This window comes from Chiloscyllium plagiosum, unplaced genomic scaffold (genome assembly GCF_037043375.1).
Source record: "Chiloscyllium plagiosum isolate Xiang-an unplaced genomic scaffold, Cpla_swu_hap1 HiC_scaffold_30, whole genome shotgun sequence".
Lineage (NCBI taxonomy): Eukaryota > Metazoa > Chordata > Chondrichthyes > Orectolobiformes > Hemiscylliidae > Chiloscyllium > Chiloscyllium plagiosum.
Genome location: NW_028270168.1, coordinates 22,036,560 through 22,063,597, shown reverse-complemented (window position 1 = coordinate 22,063,597; position 27,038 = coordinate 22,036,560). Strand labels below are relative to the sequence as shown.

Here is a 27,038-nt window from a genome sequence, read left to right as displayed (position 1 = left end):
GTAACTTCAGAAATGTATGTGACTTATGTGCTGGTTATACATCTTCTGCTCCATTATTAGTGTCATATTGCATTATTAGACTCCCTAGAGAAAAAATAGTCTATCCATGAGCTGTTATCTTCAAGTAAAGAAGTTTGTTCCCTTCAAAGGTGACGTCCTCCAAAGTTCTATTCCAAGAAATGAATGTACATGTTTGATTGGTTATGATTTGATTAACATTTGATATGTTCTTCAGACTGTTGCATATCTTTGAATCATAGCCCATTTTACTAGAATAAGGCGGAAGCTAGACACTTTTGACCTTCCTAAAGGTGAGTCTTGGAGCTACATCCCTAGATGGCTGTTGATGCTGTCACATGTAACATTTTGTTCAGATGAGAAGTTTTTTTCCTCTGGTTAGATGGTTTGTTTTGTGTTAAGTAGTCTACACTCTCTGTAGACTGTTCTACATTAGATTGAATGTTTGCCATGCAGAGCTTGTTGAACAGTCTTCTGGGTCTGTATTAATTGCTCTTTAGACTGCTGCTTCTGGAGATAAGATTCTCTTTTGATTGAAGAAGTTCAGTTGCTAATCTAACTAAGAAGCCAATGACACTTCTGTCACAAATAAACTATTTTTGTACGTTTTCACAGCACATGGTTCAGATGGTACGTACAGGTCAATAATGAAATTATATAAAGACAATCTGCTAATAAAGCATGATTGCATCAATGTCATATTTGTTCTTGAAGTGAAATATTGATCAAAAGCTGTTTTGAAGATATCAAATACAATTTGTTTCTCACTGTAGGACATTGTCAGATCATGTTCCCATGTCACTGAGAAATATGCAGTTTGTTCTGCACTTGATTGGTTTCCAATACTGAAGCTGTCTGATATCTTTAAAATTATGCTTTCCACATTTGCCAAATTGCTGGCATTTCAAATGAATCTGGTATCCTGAATTTGTCTGAAGGAAATATTGGTATCGGTAAATTTTGTTGCAATGTTTAATTGTTGATGGACAATTGATGTTGTTGATTATTTTCTTGATTTTTAAGAATATTGCTAGCATTTTGCTTTCTTTTTGTTGCCTTGTTGGTTTCTTTGTTAATAAAGTTGATATTGAATCATTGTTTTGATAAAGGTTGATACTAAATCTGGAAATTGCTGAAGTTTTGCAGTTCTGAATGTTGTGTTCAACATAAAAGTCAGTTTTCCATTACTAATATGGCATATTCTAAGAGATAAATTTAAGGTATTTTTTTCCAGAATGCCTGGAGGATCTCCCAAAGAGCTGGGAGCATAATTTTCTCAAAATAGCTTTCCTCAATAAGATTCAATGTATTTTGACTGTGTCAAAAATGGCTGCCAGGATATAAATTACATCAATATTTTTCTGTATCCAAGATATTTTCACACTAAATTTGACACAACATGAATAGATTTGTGGTTTTCTTCGTTATCCGATTTCTTGCATTTTAGTGAATAAAATTGGTAAAGTTGTTTAGTTGTTGAATAAAGCATTGAATTTGTCATTCAAACCATCAAAGATTTCATCAGCTTCCGTGTTATTCCCTTTGATACTTCGAATTTTAAAAAAATCCTGATTTTTTTTTTACAATTGGTTTACTTAAACTGGCACCTGAAGAATTATCTGAAATTGTTGTCATTAACTTTATCATCAAGTATATCATTCAGAGATATGTCCACTCACTGCTAAATGTCAAGACTCTGCCCCTCAGCTCAGTTTCACAGATGCTCCCTTCTCTTAATGGATTGAATCTGTTTTAATATCTGATAATTGGCCTCTTGTCACAGGTACTCAATTTGATTGGCTTCTTTTAGTAGCCATGGGCTTTCACTGCCTTTTTCAAGATGTGTTTCACTTATCCCTGACTGTCAGAGGGTTTTTGAGAGTATTTACAGTGTTCTGATGATTTCTCAGGAAGAGTTTCCTGTTCAGAGATTTTTACTTCACAACACCTGTTCAGCTCTGTTGATTTTCTAGCTGCAAGCTGGCCTTAAAACGGACTGCCGATTCCTTGACAAAATTCGATTTTTTGAAACTTTCCCTTCCTCAGGAGATCCCAGGGCTGTTTCTTGATTTTCACAACTTTCTGGATAGCGTATCCTGTAAACCATCTTTTATTATGTGGTTTGATCATGCCCTATGAGTTCAGGTTTGAAACATACTGAACAAGGAGAAAGTAAAGCAAAGAAATGTCTATTGTGTTAGAATTCAAAATAGCACTACTTATTATACATTAATCCTAAATGCAAAACACATCGTAATCATAGATATTCCTTGCTCTGATTTACAGTTACTTTAGGTGAACACTACTCTATTTTTCTGTGTTCATGTCCCCGTGTTCACATGAATCTTCCATTTTGAAATATGTTGCCGTGTGGTGGTGTTCTTCCAATGTATGCAGTGCAATGTGTTAACTCTGCCCAAACTATTTATGTTCGATGTTTGCAGCTCTGTCACATCACCACAAGATTGCTCCAGGGACTTGAACACAATAATCTACCCCCAGGGAGTTCAATCAAGTTTTGAATATGTTAGCACAAAAATAGTTAGATTCACAATGTACATTTACATAGAGTCAGAAATATGCAGCACTAAAAGAGGCCATCCATTCCATTGTGCCAGCACTTTGATAGAGTTAATGAATTAGTCCTAGTTCTTTGCTCTTGTCCATAATGTTGTAAATTATTTCCTTTCAACTAATTATTCAATTCACCTTTCAATATTGCTGTTGAATTTGTCTCCACCACACTCTTCAGCTGTATGTTTCTAATCACAATAAATCCCATGTCCCTCTGATCCTTTGGTCTTGAAGCTGCGTTCTCCAATTACCTTAAAGCTCCTCTTCCTGTCAATCATCACAGAGTCATAGAGTCATAGAGATGTACAGCATGGAAACAGACCCTTCATCATCTTCATGACTTGTATCTAGATGCATCAAATTTGACAAAAAAACAAGGTTTGTCTTGTCCAGTGCTTTGGATAACAATTACTTTCTGGCTTTACAAAATAGGCTTCTTTTCTTCTACTATAATACTTGGTTTCTGGAAATTTGATTAATCAAATCCAGTGAACTTAAAGCAGAGTCTTAAAGAAGGATTGGGAGGTGGAGAAGCTGAAAGCTTTAGAGAGGAATTTCGAAAGTGTATGAAGATCTAGATAGCTGAAGGTATGTCCACAAATGAGCTGGCATAACAGAGAGGCCAACTCAGAGGAACAAGAAGTTCTGGGGGATAAGATGTAGGACTGGATGAAATTACAGAGAGATTGTGAAGTGGTTTTAAGCATGCAGATAAGAATTTTAAATTGGAAGCATAAAGGGGCCAGAAGCCAATATAGGTTGCTGTGGTGAACAAGACAAGTTCCAGTTATTGTGAACTCATAGGAGCAATTGGGGTAGGAAAGGGGGAGATCTCTGTCTCTAGTTGATTGCTGATCTCAGAAACCAGAGTAAAAATGTCCTGATTTGAATTGGAAATGAATTTCTGCTTCCCATGATTCCGCAAAGGCAACCAGGGATTTTTCTAACTAAATCCATCTCTTAAGAGCAGTGTGACAAAGTAGCATTTCGAACTGACAACCAAGGTACAATTTTGTTCATGAGCTTCTCGTGTTCATTCCGAAACAACTGTGTGTCTTGTTTCAGCATTGCCAATGCTCATTTTCACTTAGTTGTGACTGTGGTCATTTTGAAAGTTGTTTTAAGGATTAACCTTTGTCCCAATTTATGAGCTTCCTAAATTGGAGAACTGGATGACCAAAACACTTGAGTTGAACTTCTGGCAATGGGAAGATGTTACACCAGCTAATCAAGAAGATGGAGATTTTCAGATTTAGAAGTTTTGCAGCAATAGTAACAAAAGAAAGCATAAATATTGTAAAACAATGCAAAAAACAAAACCATGAACAAGCACATAGTCTCAACACTTAAACCACATCACTCCCAAACCCATAACAAGAAATCCCATGATACCACCTTGCCAATTCCAAGAATAACCTCTGCCCATGAAGCAGAAGATAGAAAAGCTTAAATACACTTACGAACAGATTCAAGAACTGCTTCTTCCCTGCTATTATTACACTGTTGAAAGGACCTCTCAAATTTCAAATTTAATGTTCATCTTGCTTTTGGACATTGTACGTAACTTTGTATACCTAACTCTGTTCAAGAGTCATAAAGATGTATAACACAGAAACAGACCCCCTCGGTCCAATTCATCCATGCCGTTTAGATATCCTAAACTAATCTAGTTCCATTTGCCAGCATTTGGCTCATATCCCTCTAAGCTCTTCCTATTCATATGCCATCCAGGTATCTTTTAAATGTTGTAATTGTACTAGCCTCCACCCCTTCCTCTGGCAGGTGCCCTTTAGGTCCCTTTTAAATTTTTCCCCTCTCACCCTAAACCTATGCCCTCTAGTTCTGGACTCCCCCATCCCACAGGGAAAAGACTTTGTCTATTTATCTTATCCATGCCCCTCATAATTTTATAAACTCTATAAGATCACCCCTCAGCCTCCAATGTTCCAGGAAAAACAGCCCCAGCCTGTTCAGCCTTTCCCTATAGCTTTAATCCTACAATCCTGGCAACATCCTTGTAAGTCTTTTCTGAACCCTTTCAAGTTTCACAACATCCTTCCTGTAGGAGGGAGATCAGAATTGCACACAATATTCCAAAAGTGGCCTAACCAATGTCATATACAGCCACAACATGACCTCCCAACTCCTGTACTCAATACTCTGACCAATAAAGGAAAGCATACCAAACGCCTTCTTCACTATCCTATCTACCTGCAACTCCACCGTCAAGGGACTATGAACCTGCACTCCAAGGTCTCTTTGTTCAGCAACACTTTCTAGGACCTTACCATTAACTGTATAAGTTCTGCTCCGATTTGCCTTTCCAAATTGCAGCACCTCACATTTATTCAAATTAAACTCCATCTGCCACTCCTCGGCCCATTGGCCCATCTGATCAAGATCCCATTATATTTGGGGTAACCTTCTTCGCTGTCCACTACACTTCCAATTTTGGTGTCTTCTGAAAACTTACTAACTTTACATCTTATGCTCGCATTCAAATAATTTACATAAATGACGAAAAGCAGTGGACCCATCACCAATCCTTGTGGCACAACACTGGTCACAGGCCTCCAGTCTGAAAAGCAACTCTCCACCACCACCTTCTGTCTTCTATCTTCAAACTAGTTCTGTATCAAATAGGAGTTCTTTCTGTATTCCAGGATTTCTAGCCTTGTTAATCAGTCTACTGAAGTCCATATAGATCACGTCCACCACTCTGTCCTCATCAATTCTCTTTGTTACTTCTTCAAAAAACTCAATCAAGTTTGTGAGACATGATTTTCCATGCACAAAGCCATGTTGACTATCCCTAATCAGTGCTTCCCTTTCCAAATTCATATAAATCCTGAGTTTCAGAATTCCCTCCAACAATTTGCCCACCACCGATGCCAGGCTCCCCTGTTTATAGTTTTCTGGCTTTTCCTTGCCACCTTTCTTAAATAGTGGCACCATGTTAGCCAGCCCCCAGTTTCTGGGTCCTTGTTTGTTATGGTGTGCCTGTACTGCATGCAAAACAAAACCTTTCACTGTACTGAGGTACATATGACACCAATAAATCAAATCTAAACAATATGCTATCTTGTATAGAATAACTCCACATGAATAAATCAGAATGCATTGTCATGTCAAATAGCATTATTTCTGTCTGAACCCGTGCTGTTGATACTAAATTTCTGTCCATGTGTTATCTTAAAGTTCTGAGAAATAAAAATTCAAATCATCTTTCATCAAACAATGGTCCTTAAGAGTAGGGAAGAGCAGTGGACTTTTCGATAAACAGAAATCACAGCTTTTGTGAATATTAATGAATAAGAATAGAACATCCTCTCACATCACCAGGATAAAAGAAGAGATTCACAGGTCATTTATCTCACTGCTATTTGTACGTACCTTGTTAGGTTTTAATTAGTTCTTTAGTTGGTCAATATAACAGTAATGACACTTCAAAAGTACTTCCTTTTCTGAAGGTACTTATTAACTTAGGTCAGTTTATCAGAGAGATAACTAAAAGAAATAAAATATAATTTAAAAAACAACTTAGTTTTATTAGTGTCTGTAATGTATGAAAGTGTTCCACCACGACCTACAGTCTGGTTGAGTGAGCCAATAAACACTAAATGGGAGGGAGGCAAAATCTGAGCCAAACAGCTATGTTTTATTTCCCCCATGCCCTTACCCCAATCCCCACACACCAGGCCTTGTTATCATATGGTCTGCTGTTACACATAACCCATTCAGAAGTCACATGACACCAGGTTATAGTCCAACAGATTTGAAATCACAAGCTTTTGGAGCGCTGCTTCTTCAAGGCACTTCACCTAATGAAGGAGCAGTGTTCTGAAAGCTTGTGACTTCAGGTAAACCTGTTGGATGATAATCTGGTGTCACGCGATTTCTGATTCTGTCCAGCCCAGTCCAACACCGGCACCTCCACAACGCAACCCATTGTTAGCTACCAATTGTCCCCATTGGTAGCTATTCATTCTGCTACACTGATCCACTCTTTTGTCTGTCTGATGGTTCTTCTGTCTTTGGGCTCTATCACTACCTATTGTTTACTCCTTACCCCCGCCCCCTTCCACCCTATCTTCTGCATAAAAAACAACTTTGTCCTAGCTCCATCAGTTCTGAGGAAAAGTGAATCGATCTGAAACATTAACTTTCTGATTTCTGTCCACAGATGCTGTCAGGCAAGCTATGCTAATCCAGCAACTTTCTGCTTATCCAGCATTTGCCGTTCTTTCAGTTATTTAGCTGTGTTTTTCTACAGGGCAGGTAGGAACAGAAGTGGCAAGAGAGAGACTTTAAGAAGGGAACTAAGGAGCACACTGTCCAGGGAACTGAAGGCTACAGCACTAATGCAGGGTCAAACCAAGGGTGGTGATGAACAAATGGATGGAGTTAGAAGAGCAAACAATTTTGGGGGAAGGGGTTGAACTGTGGACTGTGGTTAGGGGGAATGTTCTTACAGGATTCAGGCTGGGTGACACCCTCAAAAGATGTGAGTTTTCCAAAGTTACGGCCCAAAGGATGGATATGTGTTGAATCATGGCTAAATAAAGGGAGGCAGGTGCTCCATCCAGAGAAGTCCAAGGTACATGGTTCATGTTATCTGTCTGTCAGTGGATTTTATCGCCAATAGGTTCATGTTACTGTAGTAAGGTATTAAATAGCAGTAGATGAACTGTCCCCCGATTGTGTTAGAACTGACTACATCCTAAAGGCAAATTATTGCCATGCACGTCTTTATGATTCTGCTCACAGAAGGCATCTTTCAATAACAGGTCTTTTTCACAGAAAAATAAATTCCGAACCATCACTCCCCCCGAATGCATTGTCCGCACACCTTCTGATTATTGTTTAGGAAGGAGGCGGACGAAAAATAAAGTGGGGCAAATATTCGCATTGGCTAAGGAGAGCCGGGAATGACCACGCATGCGTCTCTCCAGCTGAAACTGACATCTTCAATCAAAATTGTTTAAAAAGACGGAAAAAGATCAGAATGGATTTCGAATAGGAAGGAGGGAAAATCCCCGCCAGTTCTGCAACAAGTCGAAATATGATTTAGTGACTGTAAGTACTGCTAACTAATCCTTGTGTAATGAGCCAGTGTTTGAACAGCTTCTTTAATCCATTGTGACATTTCTAGGCATGTTTTTTTTTTGAATCTCTGGCGAATTTGTTTTGTTATATTGACGTGAGAGAGCAACTCCCTTTTCCCTTTGCAGTTGTCTGCTGGTGTTTCTCATCGATATGCGATGAAGATCGCCCGACAGAGTTGAATAATATACATTCTTTAAACAGGAACAAACCAAAGCACGTTTCCAACAGCGGGGCGATGTAGTCATTTAAATAGTTTGCTTTAAATAAAAAACTCTGATATGCAGCAGATAGCATTGAAGTCTCGATACCTGTTCAGTACACGATATAGCGCCAGTGATAATTAATTCGTAGGAATATGTTCTGAGGACGGTTTCACTGCTGATTATTTAGGTCCATCTCAAGATTTTATTTTCTCCGGTGGGTTGATCCTATTTTCAGGTTTCAGTTCAGGGCTGCAGTGTATTGTGTTTTCTCCATCAACGCCAAATGTCATCTAAGTCCATGATGTTCTATGGCCAGAAGATTGAGCATTCAGATCTCACAGACAACAGAATCAATTTAGGATTGTTTCTCAAATTGCTGCACTGAGGGAGTGCTATATTGTCATAGGTGTTGTCTTTCCAATGAGAGTTTAAGCCAAGTGTATGTCATGCCATGGTGCCATAGAACTGGATAGCTGTCCAACTCCTCCAGGCAGACCAAATGTCTTAAATTAATCTAGTCCCATTTGCCAGCATTTGGCCCAATCCCTCTAAACCCTTCCTATTCAGGTACTTTTCCAGATGTCTTTTAAATACTGTAATTGTACTAGCCTCCACCACTTCCTCTAGAAGCTCATTCCATACGTGCACCACCCTGTGTGAAAAAGTTGTCCCTCAAGTCCCCTTTAAATGTTTCCCTTCTCACCTTAAACCTATGCGAGTTTAAGGAATCCCCTACCCTGGGGAATAAAACCTTCCCTATTCACCCTATCCATTCCCCTCACAATATTATAGTTCAGAAGTTCAGAGGTTTCCTGGCCAATATGCATCCCTCAACCACAAAAACCAGGTGGTCTGGCAGTGCAGTGAGAGCACCCCTACCTATGTGTCAGAACCTCTGGGTTCAACTCCCCATTGGGACCTGTGAGATACACAGGAGCATACATGATGTAGTTCAATAGGTTGATAATCAGCATGTGAATGCTTCAATCAGTTGCCACTAATGCCCAAAGGAGAAAAAAACGTATGCATGAAGACATGGAAAGATCAAAAAGCAAACACTGGAAAACTTCATGAGGTCAGACTGAATCTGTCATGAGAGGAACATGTTAGCATCTCGGGTTAGAACTGGAAAATATTGGAGTTTATTTCAAAGAATGCACAAGGCTTCAGTTGCTTTAACACTTGACCACATTCCTGCCTCAGCTGCTAAACCTGCATCTGTACCTTCTTTAACACTTCACTCAACAACTCCAACATCTCTTCTTGGCTTCTTGCCTTTTATCCATATTAACTTGAGCTCATGGAAAACTCAGTTGCCCATCGTCTCATGTGAACAAATTCTTGTTCACCCAGCACCCTGGTGTTTATTGAACTATACTAGGATCTGGTCAAACAAAACTAGATTTTAAAAGTCACATTCTTAATTTTTGAACCTTCCCTAACCTTGCTCTTTCCCTATACTAGAACCTCCAGACCAGCAGCCTATTGAGATTACTGTGTCAATCCATTTTTTTCCCCCATGTACACCTCTGTTTTGCATTGAGCTATGTTTGGCAGGCATGCCTTCAATTATCTGAGCACTTGCAATCTTCACCTTTTCATCCTTCTTTCCTTCATTCTGGCATGCCCTTACACCAAACATTTTGACTAAACTTTGGCCACCTGCCTCAAAATATACATATTTCACTCTGCCAAGTTTTATTTGCAAAATATTTTGGAATTTTTTTGCTTAATTGAAGGGGCGTCACAAATTCAAGTTGAAATTCTCCACAAATTTGGAAAATAAATAGCAGATTTTAAACAAGTGTTCAGAGGTTGTCAAAAATTGTTCCCAGTGCCCAAAAAAGTAAGACTTTCATGGGAAAGTCATTGCAAATTTTTTGCATGGCTTGTGCAATATCTTACCGGTAGTTAGTTAAACTACTCTGTACTGTAATATTTCCTGTTGGGTAAACATTTATGAATATGTAACGAACAGTTCTGCAAAACATCAAGCTGTAACGCAATAAGGAAAAGTGAAAACTAAACTATTTTACAGTTTAGACATCTCGTTCAAGACTGCTGTAGACATTAACATGGGAAAAAGATCAACTACTTTTCTCAAGCCAAATAGTCTCAGACCTGAATATGGATTCTGATTGAAGGAGTGTTTCAGCTTGAAATTTGTGAGAAGCTTTCTTTATTGAGCAGGGTCTAACGTCTCACTCTCTAACAATAGTAATCAGACATCAAACCACTGATGTGATGCAGCTTTATCCTGTGCATGGACAAGAGGAGTTTCAGAAAACAGCCAGCTCTGAGCAAGGGGAGTTTGCTGCCTTTTGATGTCCATCACCAGTTGAGTATTTTCTTCTGCTCCTTCAGATGAACAGGCCTCTAGACTTTCTGCTGCCCTGGAATGCTGGTCTCCTACACAACCCTAATATCCACACCCCACCATTAGTGGCTGTGTCTTCATGTGCTAAACCCTAAGATCTCCAATTCCCTTTCAAAACTTCTTTATTTCTCTCTACATCTCTCTCATTCTTTCGTTAAGGTGCTTAAAAATAACCTCTTTGACCAAACTTTTCACAAGATTTCCTTTCATAACTCAAAACTAAATTTTGTCTGCTCCTTTAGAGCACCTTGAGATGTTTTAGTACATTATAGATGCTAGTATGTTTTGCTGCTGTTTGGAGATTGTATTCCAGAAAGCAATATTTAGAGGGCTGGAGGCACCGATGCTGTGGAAGTTCAAAGACAGAAAGATGTTGTTGTATTCATTGTAAAGTATCTCTCTCACAACTTGATTCCTTTCAATGTTTAATTTAGTGAAATATGTTATTGCCTGCTTAGACAGCACAGTTTGAAACTGTAGAGGTGTGTCTTTTAATCTCAGTGCAGTAGATTTCCTGCAGTAACCTGTCACCCCTGACCTCAAAAGGGCAACGTCTGTAGGCACATGGGAGCACCATCATCTCCAAGCTCCCCTTCAAGTCATGTATCATTCTGCCATGAAAATATATTGCTGTGCCTTCACAGTCACAGAGTCCCTCCTTAACAGCACTGTGGGGTGTACCTGCACCACCTGATCTACAAGAAACTGTTTCATCTGCAAACGCCTGAGTGTTGAAAACTCATTGTTCAAATATTAAAAGCCTTTATTTATTCTTTCTTCATGACTAGGATCATAAGGCAGGGAGGAAGCCACTTTGCATCATGTTGCTTTGAAAGAGCAATCCAATCTGTCTCACACCTCTTTTCTTTGCCCATAACCCTGAAACTTTACTGTCAAGCACTTACACAACTACCTTTGAAAAGTTATTATTGAATGTACCTCCACCCACACTTTCAGACATGATTATAGATTATAATATCTTGTGGCATAAACCTATTCTTCCCATTCCTGTCTCAGGTTCTTTTTCCTATTAAATCTGTGTGTTCAGATCACTGACCTCCTGTCACTAGAAGCTCCTCTCCCTACCCTTTTGAAACCCTTATGATGATGTGTATGTGTGTATCATTTCATCATAGGGGTTAAAAAAATCAATCATATGTGGATATATAGATTGATTTTTGTAAGGTCTTCTGATGCAGGACTCCACATTCCCAGAAAAAATGACCACAAAAGTGCATTTGATTATTAATTTAATGTCAATGTGAAGTTCCTCTGGGCTCTCCTCCGTCTTTAAACATGCTAAGAGTAAATCAGGTGTCAAGCCCTGAATGTACTCAGCAGAAAAGTGGAGTGATATTGCATTGGGAGTCATCCAGTAAGACAGTGCCAAATAAATCCATCACATTGACTGAACTCGGTTTTGCTTTTTTTTTGGTTATTGATTCTGCAGGTGCGTGCATTGCAGGCAAGGTCAGTATTTATTGCCCAGACTAGTTCTCCATGAGAAGATGAGATGAGCTAACTGCTGCCATCCATGTGGGTGTAGATACCCCCACAGTGCCTTTTTCTACGGCACTATGAAACAATGAAATGGTTTGCTAGAGCATTTCAGAGAACATTTAAGAGCCAATCACATTGCTGTGAGTCTGGAGTCACATGTAGGCCATATCAATTAAAGAAAACAGATTTTCTCCCTGAGCACCATTAGTGATAATGTCCCTAACAATGATCCAGTGATGAAACACATATCCTAACATGATGATGAAAGACAGGAGGATCCCAAGTTATTTGCTGAGTTAATTAACCTCAGCAACAGCGAGGCTCCTGAAATTCTTTCAATGCTTCCCACTAGAAAATCTGTAACAGTGGATGTTCCCCAAATCTCTACTATGATGACCCTCCCCACCACCTGCTGGAGTCAAATAGTCTGCCAAAACTTGCTGTTTGTGAAAGGTAGTCATTGGGGAGAAGTATTCAAGGTGAGGCAGGGGTATAGTGGTAATGTAATTGGATAGTAATCCAGAATCCTAGGCCAAGGTTCTGGGGAAATGGCTTTAAACCCCTCCCTAGCAGATGGTGAAATGAAAAGCTAATCTAATGCCAACTATTATTGGTTGCTGTAAAAATTCACCTTGTTTATTAATGATCTTCAGGGAAAGAAAGCTGCCATCTTTACCTGATCTGGTGGACACGTAACTCCAAACCCACAACAATGTGATTGACTCTTAACTATCCTCTGGGCAATTAGGGATGGGAATTAAATCCTGGCCTAACTAGAAATGCTCACATCTCATGAATGAGTTTTTAAAAATCAGTCCTATTCTAGGAAGGGCCAGTAGCTTCAATCAGAAAAAAAAAATGCAAATTCACAAAGAAAACTAGAATAGATTAATGTGAAGAAAATGTTTAGGAACATTAATGAAGAGGAAAACAGAGGCAAGTCTTCAGATCAATGAGATTTCATCAGCATTGTGTATATATCTCCTGCACATCAGACCTGAACTAATTAGGTTTTTAATCATTACTTTGGTATTAAAGTTAGTTTTAGCATTGTATCCACCATCCTACAGGGCAGCAATCTTTTTTGTCTTGTCTTTTTTCCAGACGATGGCTTCTCACCAAGCACAACTAAGAAGACAGAGTTCACAGTCAAGCAGTAATTCCAGCTCCAGTCGCCTGTGCAGGAGACATCCAAACACTTGCTGTTTCTGCTGGTGCTGCTGCTGTTCCTGGTACAGATCTGAAATTGTAACGGAAAGACATTTTTGTAATTGGTTAGGAGGTGACCTACATGTGCCAGATGTTAAAGAATGACATGAGATCCCTCTCCAGAGACCTGAGCACAAATTTGCTGCTGGCACTCCCTCTGACAATACTGGAGGAAATGCTACAGTGTCAGAGGAAAGCCAGTTCACCAAGCACTCTGCTTTCTCAGGTGGATGAAAAAGACCCCATGTCTTATTTTGGAGCTGAGAGCAGGATGTGTCCCCAGTATCCTCAATAATTATCCTTCAACCTACACCTAAAGCAGATTATCTGATGTTGCTCTTACTTTCTGGGAGTCTGAAATGTGTAAATAATGTGCTGCATTTCCTATATTACAACAGTGACTACATTTCACGAACATGCTTTATTGCCACTGAGGCATTTGAACGGCTCTGTGCTTATGAAAGGTGCTATATAAGTGTAAGTTTTCTTCCATATGGAAGGTTCCCTCTTGGTCCAGTAAACAGACATATCACACCATTTGCAGTAGAAGGTCCCAAGGTTGGTTTCTGGTCTGCACTGAGGTACTGAATGTAGCTGAGGCAGTGGTTAGATTACTTGTCATCAGCATTCATGGGACAGGAGCGAACCAGTTCCTGTTCATGTCATTGACTAATAAGCACTCTTGGAAACTATAAACATGTCAATATCAGGTCTGCATAAGATTGGATTTAAATGTGATTTCTCCGATCTCCCCCACTATCGAGAAGTAGCCACTTGGCAATAGCTATCTACACTCACAGATGACAACTCAGTTGATTCAAGGTGACATATACTCAGTCAAAATGATATCTGTATGATGTTGGAATCATATCCCGCTCTGAGTAATTATGTTCAAAATAAATCTGTTATGCTTAACTATTAATGCACCTAATGACAGTTTGCAAACGCACTTCTAGAAAATTTGCACAAGGAAATTTTGGGGTCTACAGGCGGATCTCCCCAGTCCCTGAACAGCAAGAAAGTTGGGAACATCAGATGAGATGACCAGTGAAGACGTTCCCATCCCTGAGAGCAAAAAGTCCCATTTACAATCAGTGTTGGTCGGCAAAATGTGTTTCTCAAGAGTGAGCAGTGAGAGGCCTTTTTGCTTGAATGATCAACATTACTACCTAAGCTTGTCTTGATATTGTGTAGTTTTCTGTTCTCCACTGCCAGGTAAGAACTAGAAGCCAAGAATTCCCACCATCAAAGTCAGAGCGGGTAGCTAGCAATTCCAGCTTAAAAATTGTTCCTCTGGACCTTAATCTTGGATACCCGTTTCCACATCTCTGAGCATGTTCCCTGGGCAGTGGCTACCCCAATCCACAGACATCAGCAGGCAACATGTACCAGCATCGCTGCGTCATTGTAATATCTCTCTGATCCATGCACACTATGTTTCTGCATATCAACACCGCACTTCGGTACTTTTCATTGGAATGCTGCTGCAAGGACATTTTCCATGCAGGGACAGGCAAACATTTCCTGGTTTGTAATTGAGAACATCTCAGGTTGGCTTACTCACTCTCTTAGCATTCATTAGGGGGCGGCACGGTGGCACAGTGGTTAGCACTGCTGCATCACAGTGCCAGAGACCTGGGTTCAATTCTCGCCTCGGGCAACTGTCTGTGTGGAGTTTGCACATTCTCCCTGTGTCTGTGTGGGTTTCCCCCGGGTGCTCCGGTTTCCTCCCACAGTCCAAAGATCTGCAGGTCAGGTGGATTGGCCATGCTAAGTTGCCCATAGTATTAGGTGAAGGGGTAAATGTAGGGGAATGGGTCTGGGTGGGTTGCTCTTCTGCGGGTTGGTGTGGACTTGTTGGGCCGAAGGGCCTGTTTCCACACTGTAAGTAATCTAATCTAATCATTCCCTCTGTGCCTATTTCGATGCTCACAGAATTCCTGCCTTGTGTTGCTGTTTTGTGCTTTGCCCTCTCAGCAAGGCTCACAATACTTACACTTTGCCTTCCAGCGCAGGCACAAAGCTAAGCTTCTTGTTATATGTAGTAGCAGTCATCAGTCATGAGGCGTGGACATTTTGCTGTCCAGCATTGTGCTGTGTCATTCTCACACTTGATTCATGTACCAGTTGAATTCACAACAAACATACTCCATGTGCTTCAACCCAATGGCCATGTCTCAAAGTCTACAGTGAGTAATCCTGTCCTCTCAAGGAACACATCCTTCAGGCATGGGATCCCTGTACAGTAGATCAAGGCCAGCCTCAAGGGCAGAGTCAGTAGTTAGGAAGGCAAATACAATGTTGTCATTCATCTCGAGAGGACTACAACATAAAGGCAGGGATGTACTTCTGAGGCTTTATAAGGCTCTGGTCAGACCACATTTAGAGTATTGTGAGCAATTTTGGGCCCCATACCTCAGGAAAGATGTACTGGCCCTGGAGCGGGTCCAGAGGAGGTTCACAAGAATGGTCCCAGGAATGAAAGAAGGTCAGGCAGCAACTGAGGAGCAGGAGAATTGACATTTCGGGCTTAAGCCCTTCATCAGGAATGAGGCTTGTGGGCCGGGGGGGCTGAGAGATAAATGGGAGGGGGATGGGGTTGGGGGGAAGGTAGCTGAGAATGCATTAGGTAGATGAAAATGAGGGAGAAGGTGATATGTCAGAGAGGGGGTGGAGCAGATAGATGGGAAAGGTGATGGACAGATCAGGAGGGCAGTGCTGAGGTGGGGGTTTGGGACTGGGATAATGTGGGGGGAGGGGAAATGAGGAAACTGTTGAAATCCACATTAATCCTGTGTGGTTGCAGGGTCCCAAGGTGGAACATAAGGCGCTTTTCCTCTAGGCCTCATAGTCCACCTTGGGATCCTGCAACCATACAGACATTGCAAGGGGAAACCCTCCATGAAACTCGTCAAAAGTGACAGCCATAATATGATAAGATTCAGCCCTACATAGGTTGGAGGCAGGGAAAGGCGGAGGAGTTCTTTTTTAATCACATCTTTAAGGCATTTTATCGGAAAGTGGTAGCCCCCTTCACCAGCTGTTTCGAAGATCAAAGCAAATTGAATACTGCAGCAGAAAGAACCCAAAACAAACAAGGCTATAATTCGAAAGATCTCTCCATTTCTCTAACTTGACTAAACTTTCATTATTCCATCATTGACAACCATATCTTCAGTCAGCTAGACTTTCAGCTGGGTAATTCTGTCTGTAATCCTCTCTGTCTTTTCCAATTCTTTGGGATACTCTTTAAAACCTACATTTGTGTCCAGTTTTTTGTTTTGGTCACCTCCCTTATGTGGAAAATAGCTTGGAAATCCCACTTGTGAGAATAAACACGTAATCTCAGCACCAATTTGTACCTGGAAGTGCTCTTATGCAAACCCTAGAATAATGTTTCATTTTTTTGAAGGCATTATATAACTGTGAGTTGTTGAATAAAGATACCACCTGGAGAGAGGTTAGGGTGAGAATTGTATGTCAGATTGCCATTATGCACAATGAAATAAAACTTCTTATTACTTTTCAGCCTAACTGTCAGAAATGAAGATAAACATGATTGCAACAGGACACCATCTCTAATTTCCCAGATGGAAAGTCTTCAGAACAAAGAAGAAAGGTGAACAAATCACTCCTGAGGTGGTGATCTCTTTTCAATTTGAACATAATTTTTTGAATCACACCGGACATGAAACATCAACTTTGTTTCTCACTCCGCAGACGCTGCCAGACCTGCTGAGTTTCTCCAGCACTTTCTATTTTTATTGAGTTAAAAAAAACTCATATCTGGTCAACATAACACATGGAATTTTTAGAAACATACCTGCTATATACAGGAGGGTGAGTCTGAGTTAGGAATATTTTGAAGATTTATGAGAGGATAGCCAATGAAAGATTGTTCCCACTGATTGGTAAATTGATTACAAGGGATTAACGCCAGAGCAACAAAGGAGGAAATTACATCAAATGTACATCACAGAAACAGGCCATCTGCTGTTATTTATGATCCACATGAGCCTTCACCAAATCCTCATCAACACACCTCATTAGCCCTAATCTTCTCTGTAAAACCTGCAGGGGCTGGGAATCAGAAATTAAAGCAGAAAATACTGGGACCACCCAACAGGTCAGGCAGCACCTGTGGAGAGAGAGAAACAGAGCTAAGATGTTGATTTTCCAGTCAGGCTGCGGTCCAGATGTCAGCTTCAATTCTGCCTCAAACCTAAATGTGGCCATAGTGTGACATCTTTTGCGAATGTCCCAGAGATGAGCAGTTAGTGAACTTCCACAAGGTCCTAGCAGACCCAGTTGTTTGCCAGTTCTGTCAATATTAGGCCCACACAGTTGCTCATGAATTCCAGGAAGGTAATTTCTGCAGCCTTCACTCCACCTTTGGCAAGATAGCGTGGAGGTAGGAATGCAGCTTTCCTGCTCTTGCTCCTGGTCCTGTCTATAGTTTTGTTTGACATTTACGTAATTCATTTGGATGAGAATAAAAAAGGCATGGTTAGTAAGTTTACGGGTGACATCAAAATTGGTGACATAGGAGACAGTAAAGAAGGTTTTCTAAGGTTACAAAGGAATCTTGATCAAATGGGTCAATGGGCTAAAAAATAGCAGGTGGAGTTCAATTTGGATAAATGTGAGGTATTGCATTTTGGTAAAACAAACAGAGACAGGACTTGTACAATTAATGTTAGGGCCTTGGGTAGTGTTGTAGAATAGGGGGACCTAGAGGTTTAGATACATAACCTTTTGAAGTTTACGTTACACGTAGGCAGGATAAAAAGGCATTTAGCACACTTGGCTTCATTGTTCAGTTCTTTGAATATAGTTGGGAAGTCATGTTGAGGTTATAAAGGACATTGGTGAGGCCTCTTCTGGAGTACTATGTCCAGTTCTGGTTACCCCGTTATAGGAAGGATATTATTAAGCAAGAAAGGGTTCAAGAGAGATTTACCAGGATATTGCTGGCTATGTAAGGTTTGAATTATAAAGAAAGGCTTGTATAGGCTGAGACCTCTTTCACGGGAGCGTAGGAGACTGAGAGGTGACTGTATGGAGGTTTATAAGATCATGAGGGGTATAGATAGGGTTAATGGTAGGTGTATATTCCCTGGGATAGGGAATTTCCAGACTATGAGACATATGTTTAAGATGAGGGGGAGAGATTTAAAATGGGGCATTATTTTACACAGAGAGTGGTTTGCATGTAGGAGAGGTCAACTTCCTGAGGAAGTGGTGAATGTGGGTGTAGTTACACTTAAAAAGACACTTGGATAAGTATATGAATAGGCAAGGTTTTAAGGGATATGGGCCAGGAGCAGGCAGATGGGACTAGTTTAGTTTGGGATTATGTTCGGCATGTACTGGTTGGACCGCAGTGTATTTTCTCGTGCTGTATGACTCTATGATTGTGTGGCTAAACTGTCTCTGTGTGATTGGGAAAATTCAAGGTAGCTAAAGTTCAAAATGCAAGATGTTGAAGATTAATTCAGGAAAGACAATGGCTTAGCAGTATTGTCATTAGATTATTAACCCAGAAACCAAGGTAATGTCCCAGGGACCCAGTTTCAAACCTCACCATGGCAGATGATGGAATTTTAATTCTTTTTTAAAATGTGGGATTAAGAGTCCAATGATGATTATGAAGCCATTGCCAATTGTCAGGAAAAACTCTCCTGGTTCATTAATATCCTTTAGGGAAGGAAATCTGTTGTCACCAGTCTGATCTACATTTGAATTCAGACCCAGAGTAATGTGGTTGAGCCTTAATTGCCTTCGATTTGATTTGATTTAATTCAGTTTATTACTGTCACATGTACCGAGGTACAGTGAAAAGTGTTGTGTTAATTGTTTTACAGGCAGATTGTATTTAACAGGTGTAGCAGGGTAACAGAACAGAGTGCAGGATGCAATGTTACAGCTGCTGAGAAGGGGGAGAGAGAGAGAAAAAAAAAGAAAAAAAAATCAACAATCAACATTAACATTGTAGAGGTCCATTCAAAAGTCTGACAACAGCAGGGAAGAAGCTGTTCTTGAATGTGTTTGTGTGTGTATATAAACTTTTATATCTTCTACCCAATGGATGAGGCTGGAGAGGAGCATAACCAGGGTGGGAGGGGTCTTTGATTGTATTGACTGCTTTCCCAAGGCAGTGGGAAATATAGATAAAGTCAATGGATGGAAGGCTGATGGACTGGATTGTGCTCACAACTGTCTGTAGTTCCTTTCGGTCTTGGGAAGGGCAGTTGCTATATTATGCTGTGATGCATTCAGGTAGGATGCTTTCTATGGTGCATCTATAAAAATTTGCAAGAGTCTCTAGGTAATTAGAGATGAGGAATAAACACTGGTCTGGCCAGTGACAAAATAGCTTTTGTGTACATTTGGAGGCAAGGAAAATTAAAGTGGCAGTGGGGAAAAGAAAAGAACAAATGGGAGGATCAGTGCTAGGCTAAAGGGTGTGAGTGACTAAATGACAAAAGATAGAACAATCTCAGGGACTGAATGGCTGACTCATGTTCCAATACGAAGGGAATGATAATGTAAAGTAACAAGAGATGGTAATGGGTCAAATATAGCAACACAGCATGTGCCCAGAGGAACTTTAAATATTTAGTGCACAGTGGCAGAGGTCAGACTGGGAAATAACATGGGGAAATATATCAACAGGAAGAGGAAGAAAGGTGATGGAAGAAAGGCAAGGTGATCATAGAGATGTGGATCACCCAACCATCTGTGCTCTGATAGGAGAATCCAAAGCTCCAACTATTGAGCATGTTTGATCAAACTGGAACTGGATTGAGGCTCATTTACAGCACTCCCCACCATCACACTGTGGCAATACTGAGATCAGAGATTTCTATGAGGTCACTGGTGGTGCTAACAACTATTTATTGGCACTGCAGACCTCTGGAAAATATCAAACACCATCTTCATTTTCAAAAAGAGGTGACATTTAACAACTGCAATAATTTATAAGCCTGTACAAGTGATTTGATATATATTGAAAGGCATGGTGGCTCAGTGGTTAGCACTGTTGCCTCACAGCACCAGAGACCCGGGCTCAATTCTAGCCTTGGGTGGCTGTGTGGGGTTTGCAAGATCTGTGTAGGTTTCCAAGTTCTATGTGGCCATGCAAAATTGCCCATAGTGTAGGTTATGAGTCAGGGGTAAATATAGGGCAGGGGAATGGGTTACTCTTCAGAGGGTTGGTGTGGACTTGTTGGGCCGAAGGGCCTGATTCCACACTGCAGGGATTCTAATTCTAATTGAGGGTAGCTGAAGAGTTTATAAATTATCAGGAACAACAAAACAAATTGGAATTCTTTTTACTTGCAAAGCAAAGACTGAGGGGTTAAGGGTTTTGAATCTATGAATTAGTCCACACTGTAAGTAATCTAATCTAATCTAATAGATGTGTGGAAGCCCAAAATGTGCACATGTATAAGATATTCACAAAAACAAAAGTTATATGGAATTCAGAAGAAACCAAGAAAGTGGAACTCACAAAAATAAAGAGGAGCAAACAATAGGCAAACATTTAAAAGGAAGCTAGATAAATACATGAGGTGGAAAGGAATAGGTTATTATACTGTAGGGTTAGCTCATGTGGAACATTAACACCAATACAAACCAGTTGCACCCAGTTGCCTGTTTCTGTGCTATGAAGTTCTATTGACTAATTCTAGAACTCAGCCTTTGATAACATCATGTATGGAGCACAATGCCTCCAAACGTTATGAGAAATGCATGAGTATTAACAGACTGGATTAACAGACTGGGAAAGGATTAACAGACTGGATCTCCTTTCCCTTTAATAAGAAGGCTGAGTAGTGACCTGATAGAGATGTTTAAAGTTATGAAAAGTTTTGGCAACATCAATACTGTTTCCTCTTGTGGAGAACAGAATATCCAGAAACTGTCAATGCAAGACAGCCAGTAAGAAATCCAATAGGAAATTCAGAAGAAAATTTGTTTTTTAAATCAAGGGGCAAGAAGGCAGAACTGGTTACCACAGGAAATGGTTGAAGAATAGTATAGAATTGCTGAAAAATCTTCAAAGTGTGTCTTTTCTCAAGTTCTGTAATACAAAATATCTATTAGAATAGTGTAAAGGGAAACCAGACAAGCATATTAGAGGGAAGGGTTACACTGGTAGTTTTAGGTGAGGAAAGATGGGAGGAGGTTCAAGTGTAGCAACAACACCACATGGACTGGTCGGACTAAATGGCATGTATTTGTGCCATATATAGTGCCATATCGAAGGTGGCACAGTGACTAGCACTGCTGCCTCACAGCACCAGGGACCTGGGTTTGAATCCAGCCTCGGGCAACTGTCTTTGTGGAGTTTGCACATTCTCCCTGCGTGGGTTCCTCTAGGTGTTCGAGTTTCCTCCCACAGTCCAAAGATGTACATCTTAAGTGAATTGGCCATGCTAAATTTCCCTTAGTGTTCAGGGATGTGTGGATTAGGTGTATTAGTCAGGGGTAAATGTATAGTAATAGAGTAGGGAAATAGGTCTGGGTGGTTTACTCTTCGGAGGATCAGTGTGGATATGTAGGGCCAAATTTCCACACTGTAGGGATTCTATGAAATATTGTATGGAAATTCAAGATGAAATTAGTAATATTTATATGACTATTTATGAATAGATAAAAGGTCAATAGCCTGTATGGTGTCAGATGGTTTTTGTAAAGGTTTATCTCAAATACTCCCATGCTCACTCAACTCTCTGGAATCATGGAATTTTGTAACAATGATGGAGGCCGTTTAGCTCATTATGTCGGTGCTGGAACTTCAAAAGACCTATTTACTTCATCCTACCCCTTGCCTTTTCTCCATTCTTTTCAAGCATTTATCTATTTCCCTTTCAAAAGCTATTCTGGGTCCTGCTCCCACCACCTTCTCTGCATGAACCTGTCATTATCCAACAAACTATTGAGTAATGTATTTCTTATTATATCTTTTAGTTACCCAGTCACTAACCAGCAGAAACAGGTTTACTAATTAATTTTAGAAGAATTCCTCTCGTTAAATGCCATTTATTTCTCTCAAAATTCATCTCATTGCCTCTATGACCCAATTATGTTGTCTGCCTCAATGCCATTCTTGAATAATTTATTTCGTAACAACTACCTTTTTGCAGGAGAGCTTAGTTTTATTACGTCTCTGTAGCGTAAGAAAGTAAAGATTAACATTCCATAGGGTTGTACATGAGAGGCCATTTGATATATTCTGTTTCATATCCCTTCATATTCTTAAGTTTCCCAGTATTTTACTCATATTTCACGATAAAATAAACTCTTCGCCATCATGAGTATTATTTCTGAATAATTTTGGCACTTTCAGTTCATAAGACTAGGAAGCTTCTTTACCAGAGAGAATAAACCAGTTGCAATTTCCCTCACCTTCCCCTGAAACAGATACATTCCTAATAGCTGGCATCTCCCCTTTTGATTCACAGTGGGATTCTGAGCCTGGAAGAGGTCACTGCTTGGTCCCAGTCATTTGAACAGCTTCTGAAGAATTCAGCTGGAAGGAACATTTTAATGGAATTCTTACAAAGTGAACACAGTGATGAAAACATTCTCTTCTGGCTTGCTTGTGAGAAACTTAAGCAGGAAGATGACAAAGCTATCATTGCAGAAATGGCAAAATCAATTTACCTAGACTATATCTCAATACTGTCTCCAAAGGAGGTGAGTGATATGTGAAAGAATTGGAGCACGTAAATAAAGAGGATGCACATAAAAGAAGTAATTTGCGTTTATCTTTAATTACCTCATTGCATCCCAAAGTGCCCAACAGCTGTTGAAATACAGTAACAAGGCAGACAATCTGTGTACAAGTTCCTACAGAAATATGTTAAATAAGCAGACAGTCTTTTGAACAATGTTTGTGGAGGGACAAATGTTCATTGGTGCATGAGGAACACTGCACTCAAAGTCTTCAGAATGGTGCAATGTAATCATTTATATCCACCTGATATGACATATAGGTCCTTGGTTTAACATCTCTGCTGAGAGGAAGCATCTCCAATAGTGCAAACCTCCCTCAATCCAGCCTTTGGAATGTCCCTGAATTGGGATTGTGGAAGCCCATAACTTTCTGACTTTGGAAGAGTGCTACCCTCAGATACACAGCTGAAATACAGTCACATCTCTATTTCTTTGTCCATTACATGTTTTCCCCAAAAATTGGTTCAATGATGTACCAAAGGAGTAAACTCTCATAGTAATTGCATAGGTACCGCGCCAAGTGCCCAGATATTTACTGCAATAAATATCCCCAGCTCTCTCTGTTCTTGCACAACTTTCATATTGTACTGTTCAGCATGCATTTCTTTACATATTCTTCATACCAAAACATATCACCACACGGCCTATGTCCTTTTAAAATCCATTATCCTCCCTAATGTTTATTGTCTTGCCACCATCTGAAAAATTTGGAAATTGTGCTCTGATTCCCCAAGTTCATACTATTAAGGTAGTAGTGATTTTTGAGAAGATTTGTAGCTCAGGTTGATGATAAGTCTGTAAGTTAGCTCACTGAGCTTAAAGGTTTGTTTTCAGATGTTTCATCACCATACTAGGTAACATCATCAGTGAGAGTATCAGGTGAAACACTGGTGATATGTACCACTTCTCTGTTTATAGGTCTTGGTTTCTTAAGGTGGGCGATTTCATTTCCAGTTCTTTTTCTCAATGGTAGGTAGGTGGGATCTAAGTTGAGGTGTTTATTGATGGAGTTCTGGTTAGAATGCCATGCCTCTAAGAATTCTCTTGCGTGCCTTTGTTTCGCCTGTACTAGACTGTGTATGTTGTCCCAATCAAAGTGATGTCCTACTTTATCTATATGTATGGAAACTAGTGATCGTGGGTCATGTCTTTTGGTGGCCAGTTGATGTTCGTGTACCCTGGTGGCAAGTTTCCTGCTAGTTTGTCCAATGTAGTGTCTTGCATGGTATCTTGTAAATGACGTTAGTTTTGCTGGTGGTATTTAATGGATCCTTTAGCAACTAATGAACCTAAAGGATCCATTAGATACCACCAGCAAAACTAACGTCATTTACAAGTTACCATACAAAATCTGTAAAAAACATTACATCTGGCAAACTGGCAGGAAACTTGCCACCAGGGTACATGAACACCAACTGGCCACCAAAAGACACGACCCACTATTACTAGTTTCCATACACACAAAGAAAGACACCACTTTGACTAGGACAACACATACATTCTAGGAAAGGTGAAACAAAGATATGCACGATAATTCTTAGAGGCATGGCATACACCATCAATAAACACATCAACTTAGATCCTACCTAACTTGCCCTGAAAAAAAGAACCGGAAATGACATCATCAACCTTAAGAAACCAAGACCTATAAATAGAGCAGTGGGACATACCACCAACGTTTCAACAGAGACTGTCACTAATGATGTTACCTAGCCATGGTGATTAAACATCTTAAAACAAACCTTCAATGTCAGCAAGCTAACTTAGAGTTATTAAGATATATTGAAAGTGCAATGATTGAGTGCTGATCCTTAAGCACACCACACAGCCAATGTGCTTTTAAAATCCATTATCCTTCCTAATGTTTACTGTACTTTCAAACTTGCCACCATCTCATTACCTCCCATTATAGACTATGAAACAGCTATTTGCAATCATTCTTTTTGCTGTTGTGGCCAGCTGGATATGTTTGTAATGTACTATCCCATATCCCATATTTAAAAGGGATCTCTATTACTTTAAAGAGAATATATTATGGCAGAATTCCCACTTTGTCAGTGTCTCTGATTACAAGAGTCTTTCTTTAAATAATTAAGCAATGCTGAGTTTCACAGCTGAGTTTCTTTCCCTAGGTCAGCATCGATGCGAGTGTACGAGAGACAATCAACAAAAACATGGTGATGCCAACAGCAGACATGTTTAACGAAGCACAAATGCAGATATATGCACTGATGCACAGGGACTCCTACCCAAGATTCTTGAATTCACCAATGTACAAATCACTTTTACAAAACGCAACTGTCTCAGGCAATGCCCTGGATTCTAAACTGTAACAGTCATTCCACCATTGTGCGCAAGACCAAAAACCGAGGCGATATGAAGATTGATGAAGAATCAAACTCTCAGGCCTCTATGGCAATCCTTCTCACACTTCTTGAAGCAAAATGGGGCCATCAATTTCTCACCAAAATGACCACCACTTGCCTTACTGATATAATGTGGACAAAATGCTGTATCCTATGAAGTATCCAAAACCTTCCATAACACCTAAGTCTACACATACCAGAAGATTGGAAGGCTTCAACAACTCATTGACTCTGTTTAAATTTCCATTGGGCTATTGACAATCCCATAATATGTAGATCCACCCTGAGTTAAGCAAAATTCAGTCTTGTTGAAAGGTTTAATCCTGGAGGATAATCCATCTCTTTCAAAGACCGTTTCATTTGTTGTGCTATGGATGTCTTAAGTTCAGGTTTTCCCTTTCACAGCTTTACTTTTCACCTCATTGGTCTTTATATTAATATGACATTAATAAATATTAATATGTGGAAAGTTTCATATTACTGGTGGCTAAACCTCAATAACCCATTTTGTAGAAGTGGCCAAAGATGAGTCTTTGTAAAAAGTTGTTTTAGAGATAATTTAATCAACTTGCTTTATTGTTGAGGCAATTTTGAAATATTGGGTAGAGTCAACCAAATTACTGTGAATTTAGTGTCACATGTCAGCCATACCAGGTGAGGATGGCAGATTTCCTTCCTTCAAGAGCATAATAAACTCATCTGGTTCAATTGTTTCAAGATCATCATTACTGAGACTAGCTTTAAATTCCTGATTGTTCTTAATTGATTTAGTTTAAATTCCCACCAGCTGCCTCAGCGGGTTTTGAACTTGTGTCCCTAGTCTCGGCCCGTGGATCACTAATCCAATTATATAATTACTTGCCACCATCTCCCTATTAACTTAATTCATATGGCGAGGTATAATTAGAGTCCTAGTTAAGACACTCAAGCATCTAATCTACCCTTCTGATCCCAGCACAGTACAGAAGGAATATTGCACTGTCAGGGCTTCTGTTTTGGGGATAAAATGTTAAACCTAAGCTTTACCAAACCCTCTCTGAAGTTTGTAAAAGATTCAACAGTGTGATTCTGAAGATGAGGCAGGAACTCCTTCCTGATGTCCTGGCCAATCCTTATCCCCAGTCAAATCTCAAAAAACCAATCTTCTGCACTTTTACATTACTCCCCATGGAAGCTTGCTGTTTTACATTAAGTGCCATATTTCCCATATTACAACAGTAGCTGAACTTCAAGAATATCCCATTAGCTAGAAAATGCCATGAGTTTAGGCTATGCAATATTTGAGTTCACTGGGAACAATGCTCTACTTTATTCCAAATGCATGCACTGAACCTTTCCTTCAAACTATGCAATGCTAGTCTCCTCACAAGTGAATACAGAATAGCTTGATAAAAATAAATTTCACTTAGATTTAGGCCTTTTTTTTTTAAGATTACTTACAGTGTGGAAACAGGCCCGTCGGCCCAACAAGTCCACACCAACCCTCCGAACAGCAGGGTCGGTGTGGACTTGTTGGGCCGAAGGGCCTGTTTCCACTCTGTAAGTAATCTTAAAAAAAAGGCCTAAATCTAAGTGAAAATTCTTTTTATCAAGCTATTCTGTATTCACTTGTGAGAAGACTAGTATTGCATAGTTTGAAGGAAAGGTTCAGTGCATGCATTTGGAATAAAGTAGAGCATTGCTCCAGTGAACTCAAATACTGCATAGGCCTAAACTCATGGCCTTTATAAAGTGATTTTTTTCTCTAAGTTTATCAGTTGGTTTGTATTCAATATTAATTTGTATCAGCTGGTTTCTGATAGATCAGCTTGACTTAACATTAACCTTCAGAATTATAAGGTCATAGATTCACCTCAGCCTGCAATGTATCTGGACTGACAAACCAGTATTGCTCAAGGGAGCACTGCATTGTTCAAATGTTGGCATTGTGAATGAAATGTT

General features: G+C 39.9%; 1 pseudogene across 1 annotated transcript; it reads left to right on the top strand.

Annotated features, from left to right (window-relative positions):
- Window positions 1–7,253: 7,253 nt before the first annotated feature.
- On the top strand, window positions 7,254–25,566 carry LOC122563618 (regulator of G protein signaling 17-like; annotated as a pseudogene). The gene is made up of 5 exons (XR_015752142.1): window positions 7,254–7,668; window positions 12,883–13,010; window positions 16,517–16,606; window positions 22,458–22,692; window positions 24,864–25,566. The product of XR_015752142.1 is annotated as a regulator of G protein signaling 17-like (transcript).
- The last annotated feature ends 1,472 nt before the right edge of the window (window positions 25,567–27,038 follow it).